General features: G+C 49.6%; 1 pseudogene; it reads left to right on the top strand.

The window, feature by feature from the left end:
• The window catches only part of LOC100056265 (P2X purinoceptor 6-like), a 66,556-nt pseudogene extending 50,942 nt beyond the window's left edge, over nt 1–15,614 (top strand).
• Nucleotides 15,615–17,595: the final 1,981 nt, after the last annotated feature.

Here is a 17,595-nt window from a genome sequence, read left to right as displayed (position 1 = left end):
AAACTCTGGGCCACAAAGCAGAGCACACGAACTTACCCACTCAGCCACTGGGCCAGCCCTTTTTTTTCTAATATGTGCATTTACTGCCATAGATTTCCCTCCAGGTTCTGCTTTCACTGCATTCCACACATTTTGATTAGTTGTATATTCATTTTCATTTAGTGGAAAATATTTGCTGTTTCTCTTGAGACTTCTTGTTTTGATCCATGTGTTGTCTAATCTGAAAATATTTTGGGATTTCCCAGCTATCTTTCTGTTTTTGTTTCCTACTTTAAAGTCATTTTTGGTCTGAGAACACACTGTATTTACTTTCTATTGTTTTAAATTTGTTGAGATATGATTTTCTTTTCTTTTCCTTTTTTTTTTTTTTTACCTGGAATGTGCTCTATCCGGTGAATGTTTCATGTCAGTTTTTGTTTGTTTGTGTTTGGTGAGGAAGATTGGCCCTGAGCTAACGTCTGTGACAATCTTCCGATTTTCTTGATGAGTGGTGTGTAGGTCTGCGCCAAGGGTCCAAACCCATGAACACCGGGCCACTGGAGTGACGTGTGGGAAGTTGACCACTAGGCCACGAGGCCAGCCCCTTATGTGAACTTTGCAGCCTGGGTGTTCTGCTGTGTTGGATGCGGTGTTTTATGAATGTCACTGAGCTCCAGTAGATGGGTGGGACCGTCCAGTCCGTCCTTCCTGAGGTTCTGCCTGCTGCGTCTGTCACTCACTGAAGGAGTGGTGTTTAGTGCTGTCGTGGGGATTTGTCTGGTTCTGTGATAGTGGATTTGTCTATTTCTGCTTGCAGTTTTATCGGTTTTTCCTCACATATTTTGATATTCTGTTTTTAGAGGCGTGTATGTTAAGGACTGTCATGTCTTCTTGAGAAGTGACCCCTTTCACATCATGGAATGCCTCTTTGTCCCTGAGAATTTCCCTTGTTCTGAAATCCGCTTTGTCTGGAATTAACACAGCTCCTCTAGCTTTCCTTGGATGTGTGCTATCTTGACTTAGTCTTGTCCTGTCCATTTACTCCTAATCCAGCTGTGTCTTTACAACGAAAGTGGGTTTCTTCTGGACAGCATGTAGTTCGTTCTTATTTTTTTTAATTAGTGTGAAATCTCTGTTACTGGCCGCATTGAGACCATTCCTGTTTAAAGTGATTATTGAAATAATCGGATTAATATCTACTGTATTTGTAACTGACTCTATCCGTTGCTTTTGATCTTTCCTTTTTTGTCTTGCACTTTTTAAATTATTTTTTGCCTTCTCTGGTTTTAATTGAGCATTTTATATGATTTCACTTTTTCTTTTAGTTTGTCAATTATCTCTCTTAAAAGTTTTCTTTTTAATTAAGATTATGATAGTTTACAACCTTGTGAGATTTCAGTTGTACATTATTGTTAGTCATGTTGTGGGTACACCACTTCACCCCTAGTGCCCTCCCCCACCCCCATTTCCCTGGTAACCACCCATCAGTTCTCCTTGTCTATGTGTTAACTTCCACCTATAAGTGGAGTCATATAGAGTTCGTCTTTCTCTGTCTGGCTTATTTTGCTTAACATAATACCCTCAAGGTCCATCCATGTTGACGCGAATGGAACAATTTGGTCCTTTTTTATGGCTGAGTAGTATTCCATTGTGTATATATACCATATCTTCTTTATCCAGTCATCAGTTTCTGGGCATGTAGGTTGGTTCCATGTCTTGGCTATTGTAAATAATGCTGTGATGAACATAGGGGTGCTTGGGACTCTTGGGATTGCTGATTTCAGGTTCTTAGGATAGATACCCAGTAGTGGGATGGCTGGGTCATAGGGTATTTGTATTTTTAACTTTTTGAGGAATCTCCATACTGTTTTCCATAGTGGCTGCACTAGTTTGCATTCCCACCAACAGTGTATGAGGGTTCTTTTTTCTCCCCAACCTCTCCAACATTTGTCACTCTTGGTTTTGGATATTTTTGCCAATCTAATGGGTGTAAGGTGATATCTTAGTGTAGTTTTGATTTGCGTTTCCCTGATGATTAGTGTTGATGAGCATCTCTTCATGTGTCTATTGGCCATACTTATATCTTCTTTGGAGAAATGTCTGTTCATGTCCTCTGCCCATTTTTTGATCGGGTTGTTTGTTTTTTTGTTGTTAAGCTGTGTGAGTTCTTTGTATACTATGGAGATTAATCCTTTGTCAGATAAGTATCTTGTAAATATTTTTTCCCAATTAGTGGGCTGTTTTTTGTTTCAATCCTGTTTTCATTTGCCTTGAAGAAACTCTTCAGTCTGATGAAGTCCCATTTGTTTATTCTTTCTATTGTTTCCCTCATCTGAGGAGTTATAGTGTCCGAAAAGATTCTTTTGAAACTGATGTCAAAGAGTGTACTGCCGATATTCTCTTCTAGAAGACTTATTGTTTCAGGCCTAATCTTTAGGTCTTTGATCCATTTTGAGTTTATTTTGGTGAATGGTGAAAAAGAATGGTCAATTTTCATTCTTTTACATGTGGCTTTCCAGTTTTCCCAGCACCATTTGTTGAAGAGACTTTCTTTTCTCCATTGTAGGCCCGCAGCTCCTTTGTTGAAGACAATCTGTCCATAGATGTATGGTTTTATCTCTGGGCTTTCAATTCTGTTCCATTGATCTGTGCACCTGTTTTTGTACCAGTACCATGCTGTTTTGATCACTGTCGCTTTGTAGTATGTTTTGAAATCGGGGATTGTGATGCCTCTGGCTTTGTTTTTCTTACTCAGGATTGCTTTAGGAATTCGGGGTCTTTTGTTGCCCCATATGAATTTTAGGATTCTTTGTTCAATTTCTGTAAAGAATGTCCTTGGGATTCTGATTGGGATAGCGTTGAACCTGTAGATTGCTTTAGGTAGTATGGACATTTTAACTATGTTTATTCTTCCAATTCATGTGCATGGAATGTCTTTCCATCTCTTTATGTCGTCGTCAATTTCTTTCAAGAAAGTCTTGAAGTTTTCATTGTATAAATCTTTCACTTCCTTGGTTAAATTTATCCTAAGGTATTTTATTCTTTTCTTTGCGATTGTGAATGGGATTGAGTTCTTGAGTTCTTTTTCTGTTAGTTCATTGTTAGTGTATAGAAATGCTACTGATTTATGTATGTTGATTTTATACCCTGCAACTTTGCTGTAGTTGTTGATGGTTTCTAATAGTTTTTCTATGGATTCTTTGGGGTTTTCTATATATAAGATCATGTCGTCTGCAAATAGCGAGAGTTTTACTTCTTCATTGCCTATTTGGATTCCTTTTATTTCTTTTTCCTGCCAAATTGCTCTGGCCAACACCTCCAGTACTATGTTGAATAGGATTGGTGAAAGTGGGCACCCTTGTCTTGTTCCTGTCCTCAGAGGGATGGCTTTCAGTTTTTGTCCGTTGAGTATGATGTTGGCTGTGGGTTTGTCCTATATGGCCTTTATTATGTTGAGGTACTTTCCTTTTATACCCATTTTATTGAGAGTTTTTATCATAAATGGATGTTGGATCTTGTTGAATGCTTTCTCTGCATCTATTGAGATGATCATGTGGTTTTTGTTTCTCATTTTGTTAATGTGGTGTATCACGTTGATTGACTTGTGGATGTTGAACCATCCCTGTGTCCCTGGTACAGATCCCACTTGATCATGGTGTATAATCTTTTTGATGTATTGCTGTATTCGGTTTGCCAGAATTTTGTTGAGGATTTTTGCATCTATGTTCATCAGTGATATTGGCCTGTAGTTCTCCTTCTTTGTGTTGTCCTTGTCAGGTTTGGGGATCAGAGTGATGTTGGCTTCATAGAATGTGTTAGGGAGTACTCCATCTTCCTCAATTTTCTGGAATAGTTTGAGAAGGACAGGTATTAAATCTTCTTGGAATGTTTGGTAGAATTCTGCAGAGAAGCCGTCTGGTCCTGGACTCTTATTTTTGGGGAGGTTTTTGATTACTGTTTCTATTTCTTTACTTGTGATTGGCCTATTCAGATTCTTCATTTCTTCCTGGTTCAGTTTGGGGAGGTTGTAAGAGTCTAGGAATTTGTCAATTTCTTCTAGGTTGTTCAATTTGTTGGCATATAGTTTTTCATAGTATTCTCTTATGATCCCTTGTATTTCTTTGGTGTCTGTTGTGATTTCTCCTCTCTCATTCTTAATTTTATTTATTTGAGATTTCTCTCTTCTTTTCTTGGTGAGTCTGGCTAAGGGTTTGTCGATTTTGTTAATTTTTTTGAAGAACCAACTCTTTGTTTCATTGATCCTTTGTACTGTCTTTTTTGTTTCAATATCGTTTATTTCTGCTCTTATTTTCATTATTTCCCTCCTTCTACTGACTCTGGGCTTTGTTTGTTCTTCTTTTTCTAATTCTGTTAGGTGTTGTTTGAGGTTGCTTATGTGAGCCTTTTCTTGTTTAGTGAGGTGAGCCTGTATTGCAATGAATTTCCCTCTTAGGACTGCCTTTGCTGCATCCCAAGTGATTTGGTATGACGTGTTCTCATTTTCATTTGTCTCCAGATAATATTTGATTTCTTCTTTAATTTCTTCAATAATCCACTGTTTGTTCAGTAGTGTGTTGTTTAGTCTCCATATTTTTGCACCTTTCTCTGCTTTATTCTTGTAGTTGATTTCTAGTTTCATAGGGTTATGATCAGAAAAGATGCTTGACATTATTTCAACTCTCTTGTATTTATTGATGCTTGCTTTGTTTCCCAAAATATGATCTATCCTTGAGAATGTTCCATGCACACTTGAGAAGAATGTGTAACCTGCTGTTTTTGGATGAAGTGTTCTATATATATCTATTAAGTCCATCTGGTCTAATTTTTCATTTAATTCTATAATTTCCTTGTTGATTTTCTGTCTGGATGTTCTATCCATTGGTGTTAATGGGATGTTGAGGTCCCCTACTATTATTGTATTGTTGTTGATGTCTTCTTTTAGTTCTGTTAAGAGTTGCTTTACAAATTTTGGTGCTCCTGTGTTGGGTGCGTATATATTTATAAGTGTTATGTCTTCTTGGTGGAGAGTCCCTTTTATCATTATATACTGTCCCTCTTTGTCTTTCTTTATCTGTTTTGCTTTGAAGTCTACTTTGTCTGATATTAGTATAGTGACATCTGCTTTCTTTTGTTCATTATTAGCTTGGAGTATTGTCTTCCATCCCTTCACCCTGAGTCTGTGTTTGTCTTTGGGGCTGAGGTGTGTTTCCTGGAGGCAGCATATTGTTGGGTCTTGTTCTTTGATCCATCCTGCCACTCTGTGTCTTTTGATTGGAGAGTTCAATCCATTTACATTTAGAGTGATTATTGAAATGTGGGGGCCTACGACTGCCATTTTATGTCTTGTTTTCTGGTTCTCTTCAATTTCCTTTGTTTCTCGTCCCATGGTTTAGTCTGTTCTGATGGAGAGCTGCTTCTCTCTGTTGTTGTCCTTCTACTTATCTCCTTTGCTCTTGGTTTTTTAGCCCCTTTCCTTTTTTTGATTGTTCAGGAATGAGGGTTTTCCTGAGCATTTCTTGAAGAGGAGGTTTTGTGGCAATGAATTCCCTTAATTTTTGTTTATCTGGGAAAGTTTTTATTTCTCCATCATATTTGAAGGATATTTTCACTGGGTAGAGAATTCTCAGCTGCAGGTTTTTGTCCTTCAGATTTTTGAATATATCATTCCACTCTCTTCTATCCTGTAAAGTTTCTGCTGAGAAATCTGCTGATAGCCTGATGGGGGTTCCTTTGTAGGTTAATTTCTTCTGCCTGGCTGCCCTTAGTATTCTCTCCTTGTCATTGACTTTTGCTAGCTTCACCAGTATATGCCTCGGGGTTGGTCTTCTTGCATTGATAAAGTTTGGAGATCTATTGGCTTCTGTCACATGAAGTTCCATCTCTCTCCCCAGGTTTGGGAAGTTCTCAGCCATTATTTCTTTGAATAGGCTTTCTGCCCCCTTCTCCCTCTCTTCTCCCTCTGGTATACCTATAATCCTTATGTTGCAACTCCTAATTGCGTCAGATAATTCTCGGAGAGTTTCTTCATTTCTTTTTAGTCATTGTTCTCTCTCCTCCTCTGCCTGCAGCATTTCTATATTCCTATCTTCCAAATTGCTAATTCTTTCCTCCATATTATTGGCCCTACTGTTCAGTGCATCTAGATTCTTCTTAATCTCCTCTATTGTGTTCTTCATTTCCAGTATTTCTGTTTGGTTCTTCTTTATCGTATCAAACTCTTTTGTGACATAGCTCCTGAACTCATTGAGTTGTCTATCTGAATTCTCTTTTAACTCATTGAGTTTTTTAATGATGGCTGTTTTGAAGTCATCATCATTTAGGTTATATATTTCATTGTCTTTGGGACTGTTTTCTGTGTATTTGTCATTTTCCTTCTGTTCTGGAGATTTAATATATTTTTTCATATTGCTTGATGGTGTAGATTTGTGCCTCTGCATAGAGATAGAGTTTAGTTACTGCTTCCACTTGTTTCTACTGGTGTGGTGAGGGGACAGCTGTTTATACTGCACCAACCAGGAACCCTATCAGCTGTTGCTAACTGGGCCTGGGCCCCTCCTCGTAGTCACAGTGGTCCTGTGGGTTCCCTTTTCAGATGTGGGGGCCGTCACAAGGGGGCTTCAGGCTGCTGGTGCCTACTGTTGCAGACCACCTAGACGTGCTCCCTCCTTAGGTTCTGCAGCGGTGTTATGGGCTTTCCCAGTGGCCAGGGGCAGGATCACTTATATTTGCAGCTCTATCACTGTCGGCGCCCACAAAATCTCACTTGTCCACTATGGGTCACAGCAGAGCTATGGGCATCTTCTGCAGTCTGTGATTAGCTCACCTAGCTATGCTACTTTTGTCCCAGGGTCTTCCAGCCTTGTGGTTGCTGTGTGGGTGCTCTCTACTAGTGCTGTGCAGAGGCTATCACTGAGGCTGCTGTGAGACTGTAGAGTTTCCCCCTGGGCCACGGAGCCGGGTCACTGGAACTCCACCCAGCCCCAGTCCTCTCCCATAGGATCTCGGGGAGCCCCTTGCCCTGTCTGGGGGATAGCCGGAGACCTTAAGTTCAGTGGCAGCTGGCCGGCTGCTGCCCTGCCTGGGATTCTCCTCTTCGTGACCCTCCTGGTGTTGTGGATGCTGGGCGGAGCCTCTCTGCTAATGGCAGGTAGAGACTTTGCCTGCTGCCTGGACGGAACTCTGGAGTTTCCCCCCCGGGCTGCGGAGCCGGCTGCTGGAGCTCCACCCAGCCCCAGTCCTCTCCCAGGAGATCTCTGGTAGTCCCAAGCCCCTCCCAGGAAATAGCCCAGTCAGTGGGGCCAGTGGCGGCAGCTGGTAGGCCACTGCCGTGTTTGGGATTCTCTCCAGGAGCCTCCTGGCATTGTGGATGCTGGGTGGGGCCTGTCCGCTAATGGCGGGTAGGGGTTTTCCCCACCGCCTCTGGTGTGTAACTCTGGAGCTTCCCTCTGGTCTTAGGTGTAATTGCAGGGGGCTTAGGTAGGGCTCTGGTCACCTGTTTCCACTGTCGCTCCTGTGGTGTGTGCTCCCTCCTACCCTTGGTGTGTGGCGATGTTCTGGGGGCGTCCACTGGAAGAAAGGTGCTTGCAGGTACTAGGCTGTTCGGGAGTCAGGGTCAGAGAGTTTTTACCTATATCCACCTCCTCCGGGAGGCAAGTCCGTCCGCCTTCTGATGTATAGCAGCGTGGGTCTCTCAGGCGTCCTGAGATGCTATATGGATATCCTTTGTTAAGCGATGAATGTCCAATTAGTTGTAGATTCAAAGGGGGAGAGACAAAGAAGACTACTCACGCCACCATCTTGGATCTTCTCTCTCTCTTTAAAGTTTTTAAATGGTTTCCGTAGAGCTTACAATATAAATTTACAACCAACCTCAGTTCACTTTGCAATGACACTGTTTCTTCATGGTTAGTGCGGGTCCCTTATGACAGAGTCCTCCCGATTCCTCTCTCCCATCCCGTGTAAATGGCTCCACTTATTCATGAACTTTTATCACCAAATGTATTTTTACAATTACTCTTTTGAGCAAGATGAATCTGTTAGATCAGTTCAGAATAGGAAACACATAAACTGAACACTTTTAATTTTCCTTCAATTATTCCTTCTCTAAGTTCCATACATCCATTAGCTTAGTTTTCCTGTCGGTTGGGAAAACCCAGCCCTGATCCCATTTCAGGAAGGGGTGGGACACCCCTCCTTAGACTGTTTGGCTGGGTTTTTGCACTTTAACATCATTCTGGAAGCGTGTTCTGATGGTGGAACAACTGCTGCTGCCAAGAGCGTTTCCGGGAGGGCACGGGGCTGGAGGGGCCGCTGGCTGCCCTGCAGGTGTCCCATGGAGGGATGTGCTCTCTGCTGGACATGGGTCCCCTGCCCCCTCGGCCCCAGCCTGCTCCCTCCTCCCCTGCCTAGAAGCCCCCAAGGTGAGGAGACAGACCTGAACCCCCTGCCCGGGCACCTCCTGTCTGCAGGTCAGAGTCGGAGTCCACGTCCAAACCCCCCTCAGCCCCCGGGACCCCTGCAGGACGCCCAGCGGCTGCTGCATCCTCCTCTCGCTCTTCCCTCTCCCCGGACCTCTCGCAGGGACCCTCATGGTTCCGCCCATTTAACAGTCATGGGCACTGAGGCTGGGACTGAACCAGGTGGCAAGTAGAGTGCATCCGGAGATGTGGGCGGACCCGCGGGGCACATGGACCAATCGAGTGTGGCGGGTATCGAACAGGCATCCCCCGCAGCCAGTAGAGACGAGCTCCCCGCGGCGGTTGCCTGGGCAACCCTGGGCTGTTGGTCGCTGCGGACCCGCCGCTGGCCTGCGCTGACCTTGAGCCCGCTCCTGGCCACCACGCAGAAGGGCATGTGCCACCAGCCAGGCACAGGGCTGGACGCCTTGCGGGCGCTTGTTCCCCCTGCAGTCCACGTGGGTCCAGCAGCGACCCCCTTCGGGGGACTGGGGACCCTCCCTAACTTCAGAGCTGTGCTTAGTCCCTGCGCTTGGGGTTGGGGCAGCTCTGCAGGAGCATCCCACAGGAGGGCCTGGGGGACCTTGCAGAGCCAGCCATCCTCCTCTCTGGAGCCAGAGTCACGCTCTCTCTCTGTGGGTCCCAGTTCTCTCTCCTGCTCTAGAGTCACATGTGCGGCTTCCTCCACCGGGAACATCCCTCCCCAGCTTCGCTTGTTGAGCTTCAGAAGCTGCAGTGTCAGCTCAGAGGGCCCTTCTTCCTGAAGCTTTCCTTGGCCCCTCCTCTGGGCTCTGCCACCCCCGTGCCACCCTCTCAGAGTACCTATAATCCTGTCATGCCCTCAGCCCCAAGGAAGTGAGGTCACTGGGCAGGGGAGAGGGGCTGCTCCTGTTTATGCCCCAGGGCCCAGCAGAGGGAGTGTAGGGAGAACGGAGGCCCAGGGCAGCTGGGGGTTGGGACTGAGCCCAGGGCTGGGGTGGGGCTGGACCCTGCCCTGAGTGTCCCTTTAACGCTGCTGGCCTGGGGCCCTGCTTTGCCTCCTGTTCAGCTGGGGCTGCAGCTGCTGTGCTGACTCCTGCTCCCAGCAGCCAGCAGTAGCTGAGAGCAGGGTCTCCCCAGGGGCGGGGACAGGCTGGGGGCTTCTGGATTACAAAACTGAGAAGTATGTGATGACCAAGAACTGGCGGGTGGGCGCCCTGCAGAGGCTGCTGCAGCTCGGGGTCCTGGTCTACATGGGTGAGAGAATGGCTCCTGGGCGGGTTGGCTGAGGGACCCTGACTGGTCCTGCTGGGCTGAGATTTGGGGGTCTGACTCTCCAGGGGCCGGGCTGGTGGTGGTGGAGGGGGCATGTTGGACAGGGTAGGGGCAGAAGGAAGGATCTCCGTCTGTCTAGAGGCCAGCAGGGACAAGAGCAAGCCGTGTGCTTGTGTCCTCCTGTGCGTCCACCTGCCCTCTTTCTGGGTCTTGTCCCCAGCCCCGTGCTGGGCTCTGGGCACAGAGCAGGATGGTCTCGCCCTGCCCAGGAGGCCCCAGGAGGGCAGGAGGTAGTCCCTGACTCCTGTGAGAGCTCCAGCCCTGAGGTCCCTGAGAAAGGCTACCAGCTGTGCTTGGTCAAGGGAGCCTTTGAGGAGGAGCTGGTGTGGCCAGGGCAAGGGAGGGTGAGGCTGGTGAGGGAGGAGGTGGGCAGCTCAGTCTGAGTGCAGGGCTCTCCAATGCATGGCCCAAATGTCTGGCCTGTGCAGGGTGTTTGGGTGGAAATGAGGCTGGAGAAGAGGCGGGGCCTGAACGCTGTGCTGGGAGCCTATAGGGTGTGTACGGGCTGAGTGGGCAGGGCCAGCTCTGCTGCTGCTCACTGTGTGCAGGGGACAGGCCACACTGCCCATCGCCTCCTCTCCAGGTGGGCCCTCCTCACCAAAAAAATGCTACCAGGAGCAGGACCTGGACCCCCAGGTTTCCCATCATCACCAAACTCAAAGGGGTTTCTGTGACCCAGAAAAGGAGTTTGGGAACCAGCTATGAGACGTGGGGACTTTGTGAAGCTGCCACAGGTGAGTGCTTGGGTGCTGCTCCCAGGCGCTGACCCTTGATCCCACCCCTGCAGTGAGTGTGTGCAAGAGGGGATGTGATGCCAGAGGGTGTGCTGGCACTGTCACAGGGCCAGGCTCAGGAAGGACCTGACAGAGGAGTAGCCCTGGACAGGCTCTTGGGGATGTGTAAGAGGTTTCCAGGTGGACAAGGGGATGGGCCAGGAAACGGGGCCAGAGGGACTGCATTTACAAAGGGGCATCTGGAAGAGTGGAGGGTCTGGGGGCTCAACACTTGAGCTTGAGGGAGGGGTGGGGGGCAGGGGGCAGGGCCTGGAGCTCCTGAATGCTCCCTCCCTGCCCTGGGCCATGCAGGCTGGTGCCTCCTCTGCCTGCCCCATGCTGCCTTCCAGCCCCTCCTCCCTCCACCCAGATCCTCCACAGCCCCCGTCTCCTCTGTTCTGCTGATGCCCACACTGTACCCCAGGGACACCTGCCCCAGCATAGCTGCCTCCTGGTGCACACCCACCTCATCCAAGGGAACACTCTCCCTCTCCCAGGGGGGCCTCTTTTCATCCACTGAGGCCATGATGTCCGCAGTGCCAAAGCTTGACACCTCCCTGGCCCTCCTCCCCTCCATTCCATCTGTGACGGTTTCCCTGCTGCCCCCACTGTCCCTGTGGTCTTCCTGTGGCCCCCAGGTGTGCTCCATGCAGAGGTCAGGCTGAGCTTTCACAGGTGACACCATCAGAACCTGCCAGCCCTTGCTTGCCACCCTTGGAGGCTCCCTTTCCGTGATGGTGGCCACCAAGTCCCTGCAGATCCTGACTGCTGCCACCCCCGCTGCCCTCTGCCCAGCCCTCCCCTCCTTCCTGGGTGTGCATCCCCGACATGTGCAGAGGTGTCACGGGCAGCACGTGGTGCCAGCCACCCTTCCACACAGCCCCTGCCTTTTCCCGGGCAGAGCTTACCACCTGCTCCCCTGGCCCCCGGCCATGCGTGCAATGAGGGTCCACCTCCCCACTAGCCTGGGCTGGCGCCTGGCCCCATTTAGCTCTGGATCTTCAGTGCCTAGAGCGGGAAGGTCGTGGAAAATTCTGGTTTGAGTGAATGAGAGTGGCTAGAGAAAAAAACTTGCCTCAAAGAGTTGGAAAAGGGCTCAGAAATGGCCAGAAACCCAGTCAGCCTCCTGTCTCAGCCTCAACTCACCTCACTGGAGGCGTTTCCCTCAGGCACAGGGTGGATGACTCGATGGGGTAGGACCTCTTCCCTCCCAAACCCAGCTGCCAGCTTCTGGACTCTCCCATGGAGGAGCCAACAAGGGCCAACCCTGACCCCTGCCGTCCAGGGAGAGAAAGTGCTCTTCCTGGTGACTAAGTTCCTTGTGATGCCAGAAGGAGTTCAGGGCAGATGGCCAGAGGTCAGGCTGCCTGGGAGCCTCCCAGCACTTCCCTGGTTCCTCTGCCAGCCCTGGGTCACAGCTGTGTCCCCCCTTCTCCTTCCCAGGTGCCTGAGGCTCAGCATGTGCTGCTGTAGCCCCTGCTCTGAGCTGAGACCTTTCCTGAATCATTTCATTTCGTCTCCCAAGCACCCTGCCTGGCAGGAATTACTGCAGGCCCCATTGAAGAGGAGAAGACTGAGGCTCAGCCAGGCTGAGTCACTGACCCAAGGCCTCCAGCCTGTGGGTGATGGGAGTCTGCACCCCTGAGCAGTGGGCTTCTGGATGCTTCCACTGTTGTTCTCTGTGAGGTTCCCCAGTTGTGGATTTTGTGTGAACAGTTGGGACCCAGGACACAGCCCTGGAAGCCTGCCTCCACGGTGACATCTTTGTTTAATTGAGTCCAACACTGAATCGCTTGCTCGGCTGGCGCGTAACTGTGTGTCCACCTGTCCCCTGACTCCTGGTTGTTGGTCCCACTACCGTGGCTGGGGTGCCACATGTCTTTTGTTGGCTCCATCCACAAAGTGAGGCATGTGCACAGAGGATGTGCTGACGTTAGGAAATACACACGATGTCCTTCCCTTTCTAAATGCTCAGAGATGTCTAGTTAATGTTCGGCTTGTAGACTGTCCTGAAATTGTGCTGGGGCCATGAGTCTGTGTTTTCTGGAATTCTGTGACCCCTTCTGCCCCTGTCTGGGCTTCTGGCCCTTCCCTTGAAACTGCCAGGGCTGGGTAATCCATCAGATCCGACAAGCCGGCTTCCTGAGAATAGCGGAGTTCCTGCCAGCTCCTCTCAGGGGCCTGATCATCTGGTTCCTCCCAGCACAAGCAGTGTCCTTGTGGTGTCACAGCCTCCAGCAAACACCTGTCAAACCTCCCCCAGACCAGGCTTGCAAAACTCCACCGTCCCCACCTCACAGAGCTCCTGCACAGACAGTGCAGCCAAGGTGACTGGTCCTGCGATGGGGGCAGAAGCTGCAGCTGGGAGACCCAGGGAGTCACGTCAGGTGACCCGGGGCCTCGGGAAGGGTTCCTGCAGGGTGTGAGGCTGGAGGGGGATCTTGAGGATGTCCAGGCAGAGGGGGCTGTGTGGGTAAAGACCCCGAGCTGTGTGAGATGAGGCCCCTCCAGGGCTCCCTGCACTGAGTAGGGTTGTCCCTAGATGTGGACTGGGCCAGGAACGGGGTCGCCCTGGGTCACAGGGCCCTGTGAGCCGCTCTCAGGAGCTGAAGTGGATCCAGCAGCAGCGGAGCCACACACGGGCTCAGGGGAGGGGCGCGACAGTCTGTGCATAGGGATGGACCACGCGGGCTGCTGGAGGGAGGTGGATGAGGGCAGAGGCGGGGCCCATGCTGGTCACCATGGGGTCCTGTCGGAGGAGATGGTGGCCCAGCCTGGGTGGAGAGGAGGGGCAGACTCAGGACATAGGGAGAGTGAGGCAGAGCAGGTGGCCCCACTCTGTCCCATGCCACTTCTCAAAGTTCCACCCCAACAAAGTCCCACCGTCTCATTTGGCTTCTCCGAGTCCCCAGCCCTTCCTGCCATCCCGGTGCTGGGTTCCTCCTGCTGCCCCTGAGCCAGGGGCCCTGGACAGTGGCGTCCACCCTCCACCTGGCAGAGCCATGTCTGTGCCAGTGCCCGATGCTTGAGGGTGCTTCCTCTCCGGGGTCTGAGACTCCCAGAGAGCTCACCCCTGCCCCCTCTTGGCTGATGCCCAGAAATCTGTGACCCTGTGCAGGCACTAATGTCCCTGTTTACAGCAGAACAAGCCAGGAAGGGACTGGCCTATGGTCCCTTGGCCAGTGTGTGGGGTCCACTTCCCTACGGACCCCTCTGATGAGGGTCCTGCCCTTTGTGTGCCACACCCAGCACCTCCACCCCGGCATGAGCTCACCCTCCCAGAGTCCCTCCATCTTCCCTATTCTGTCATCTGAATTGGACCAGAGGAGCTGGGCCTTGAGGAGTCACTTCTGCTCCCCCGGGGACAGAACTGTCAGGAGGGAAGGAGTCTTGCTCTGCCTTGGGAGACAGCACTGTGCCCCTATCTGGCTGGGGAGCTGCTCACCCTCCCCATCTGTGCACCTCCTTTTATCTGCACCCTACAGCTTTCCCATGTGCCCCAAAATCAGGGAACCTGGGGGCTAAGCAGGGAAGGGGCTGGTCCCGGTGGACTGCAGGGCGGGTCACACAGCGGAGGCCTCCTGGGCCTGGACAGCTCTGCTCTCTCACCACCTCAGCCCCTTCCATTCCACTGGGCACCTGCTGGTCTGACGAGGACTGTCCTGAAGGGGAGACGGGGACGCACAGCCACGGTAACTGTGGACCCTGTCTTCCAGCGCCTCCACTGGGTGGGGGTTCAGGGGGCTGGACTGGGACCTTGGGGTCTCCTGTGTCCAGGCTCAGTGGTGGCTCTGCCTCTCTTATTTCTGCCAAGAGCCCCCTGCCCACTCCCTTTCCAGGCCCTGTGGGGATTGGAGGGCATGGAGTTTGTCTTGTATTTTCAAGGCACAAAAACGGGTCACTATGTGATATTCAATTGGACCTACAGGACCTGTGCGATCCGGGGATAGTGCCCCATGGAGAGTGACACGGTGCCTGTGTAAGTGACCCCAACACCCAGCACAGGGTCCCAGGACCAGCACAGCCTTCCCATTACCTCTCCCACCTGCAGGAAGCCCTTGATTATCCAGGCTGAGAACTTCAAGCTGTTCATCAAAAACAGGCACCTTCAGCAAGTTCAACTTCTCCAAGTAAGCACGGTGGGTCCGGGCTGGCCCCAGATCATCCTTGTCCCCTGCCTGGCCCAACCCCTCCAGCCCCATACCCTCTCAGGTCCAACACCTTGGAGACCTAGGACACCACCTATTTCAAGTGCTGTTGTCATGACCCACGTCTCAGCCCCTGCTGCCCTGTGTTCCACATCGGGGACCTCGTGGACACAGCTGGAGGGGCCTTTGAGGACCTGGTATTGCTGGTGGGTCTGTGGGGGGCAGGGCTGCAGGAGGGCTCATGGAGAGGGTCCGGGGCCCACGTGCTGGTGGATCAGTGATGCACTGTGTGCAGGGCAGCGCTGTGGCATCCACGTCCACTGGGATTGTGACCTGGACGCTGGGGGCTCCAACTACTGGCCCCATGACTCCCTCCAGCTGCAGGAGAGGAGCTACAACCTCAGGTGTGGCCCTCCTGCCTGCCGGCTGCTCCTCAGCCAGGCCCTCTCCAACCTGTCCTCTTGTGGCGGCCAGGACAGACCACAGCCTGGCCCATCCCTCTGGACGCTCTGCTGTGTGTGCGGGGGGGGGGGGTCCTAGCGCAGGAGAGGGTCTCTCAGCTCCAGGTCCCCCAGCACAGCCTCCGTCCAGCCTCCCTCCTGAGCCCTTTTGCCTCCACCCCATCTGTCCCCTCACCCTGCTGCAGCTGGGACCCCTCACCCCAGCCCCTCCTCCACTCCACCCTGCCTCCATCACCTCCCTCCATGGCACAGGGTTTTTTTTTTTTTTTAAGCTTTTCTCTTAAGGTTTTATCCAAAAAATTATAAGAATCTATAGAAAACTTCAAATATTAGTACCATGAAAACTCATATTGCCTTCATCTGTGTTCACCAGCTTTTGTGATTATGTTTTTTAGCATTTTACCCCATTTGCTTTCTCTCTCCCTCTCTAGCATTGCCACACTATGTTCGTTTTTGCCTGCCACCCAAAAAGCCAAACTCTGAGATGACGAGATTGCAGCAGAGAGAAGGTCTAATCACAAAGCAGCCACGTGAGGAAGCAAGAGCATGAGCCTCAAATTCACTTTCCTGACAAGAGGGGCTCAGGGACATTTATTGATGGGGGGAAGGTGGTCTGGAATGTGGAGACAGGTGATTGGAGGAGAGGAGAGGTGAGGTAATTGATGATCTGTGCAAGCGTGGTCAGACTCCACGCCTCTTCACAGGACACGTGCTCACAAAATGGCAGCATGAGCAGGATCTGAGGGTGGAGTTTTTAGCCTCTTGATGTCAAAATGTCACCTATCAGACGTCTGCGCAGGCCCAGGTGATGAGTTGGTGGTCTCAACCAGCCTGGAGTGGACAAAAGGGTTCTAATAGCTGAAGAACAGTTCAAACACCCATTACCATGGTGACCCAGGCTCCAGGGAGATGTTAACTATAGGAGCCTAGTGGGAGTCAGCTAGCTTATTGCCTAAACAGCACAGTTAACAATGGGCGGGTTAAACAGCTAAAAGCTATAATCGGTAATCGCAAAAAGGAAAAAAACTCTGCAGTTCCTAGCTACTTAATCATCAATGGCTAACTGTTTGCTGGTTTCAGTCCCTCCTATTCTATGGTAGTCCTCATTCTTGAGAGATTTGGGGCGACGACCAATCTAGCCATTTCCTGCTGAATTGGGGCATAGATCTGGGTTAGAGGAATGAAACTGTTTAGCACTCATTTGGAAATATTCTCTTGTTCCTGGCTTCATGTTGACATTTTGTGTTATTACAATTTGGTACCTTGCTCAACAGTTTTGGAACAACATCTAAAGGCACATTTTATAATCAAGCATCAGACCAGAAGGATAAGAAGTATAGACAATCCAAATTTTAACAGTCCCTGAAAAACAGACCTAATCCAGCGGGGCCTCCATCTGATCTTCAGGTGGGGGAGGCATCTGCTCTTAGTTCCTGATAAGTCTCTTGTTTTACTGCATATGCATCAGAGGCCAGAGCAACGCCCTATACCCTGATCTTTCAGTTGTCATTGAGGATGGCCATCAGCATAGCCTCTGCCTGGGCAGCATCACATTCCTAAAGAACTTGAAAGACAAAAGTCATCAACTTATAACAGTTGGGAGGGGCCATAAAATCTACAGAGCATGTCTGAGTTAGTTAATTAGAGGTCATTCAAAGTTATAATATGGTTCCTTTCTACAATATGGCTTCCCTTATGTCAACCTTGTGTTGAGCTGGTATCAGTGTCCCCTTTTGTTGTTCATCCTCAATCTTGAGGGAATCTCCTGTTGTGCCTATCCATGAATGTGTACTATGGTTTTTACTGAAACTTAGTTTTTCTCTCTAAAGTCACCCTCATTTTTATAAAAGATAGCCAAATTAAGACTGATGAGTTTGTAAGATAAGTAATTTCAATAAACTTGGCCCAATTATTTACATAAGTACAGCAAGAATAGCCATTGATCATATAGGCTCTTTTAAATCTGCTTTGCTGGAACTTTTAATGAGGAATCTTAGATTGAACTTTAAAGGCCTCTCAAGGCCAGAAAAGCCAAGCCAAAGACTTGTCATCAGATTTCAACTGCAATACTTATAGATTTAGGTGGATTCCTCTCTTCTTGAGGTCCCCAAAAATATTTCAAGGTTCCAGGCTCCTGCTAGATAAGTAACCTTCCTTACTTACTGGGAAAGATTGCTGGAATCTCTGTAAACAAGGTGTCAGGCCAATACTTCCAAGTGGCCAGAAAGTCAACCTTTATTCCTCAAAAGCTGTCTTGCCATATCTGAGTCTTTATGTTTTTCTCAAATATGACATTCCAGTAAATGCCTTGGTAATAGAACCAATTGTGTCCTGTTATAAGGAGAACAGATCCTTATTGAACTTACGCAAATAACTATATTGTCATGAAAACAATACTCACTCATTAAGAGTTTCCAAATCCTGGAGGGATCAGGTAGGGAGAAAAATAAATAAATGCTTCAAA

This window comes from Equus caballus, chromosome 8, assembly GCF_041296265.1.
Source record: "Equus caballus isolate H_3958 breed thoroughbred chromosome 8, TB-T2T, whole genome shotgun sequence".
Taxonomy (NCBI): Eukaryota; Metazoa; Chordata; class Mammalia; order Perissodactyla; family Equidae; genus Equus; species Equus caballus.
The sequence above is the reverse complement of the archived record's forward strand: the minus strand, read 5'-3'. Positions and strand labels throughout refer to the sequence as shown.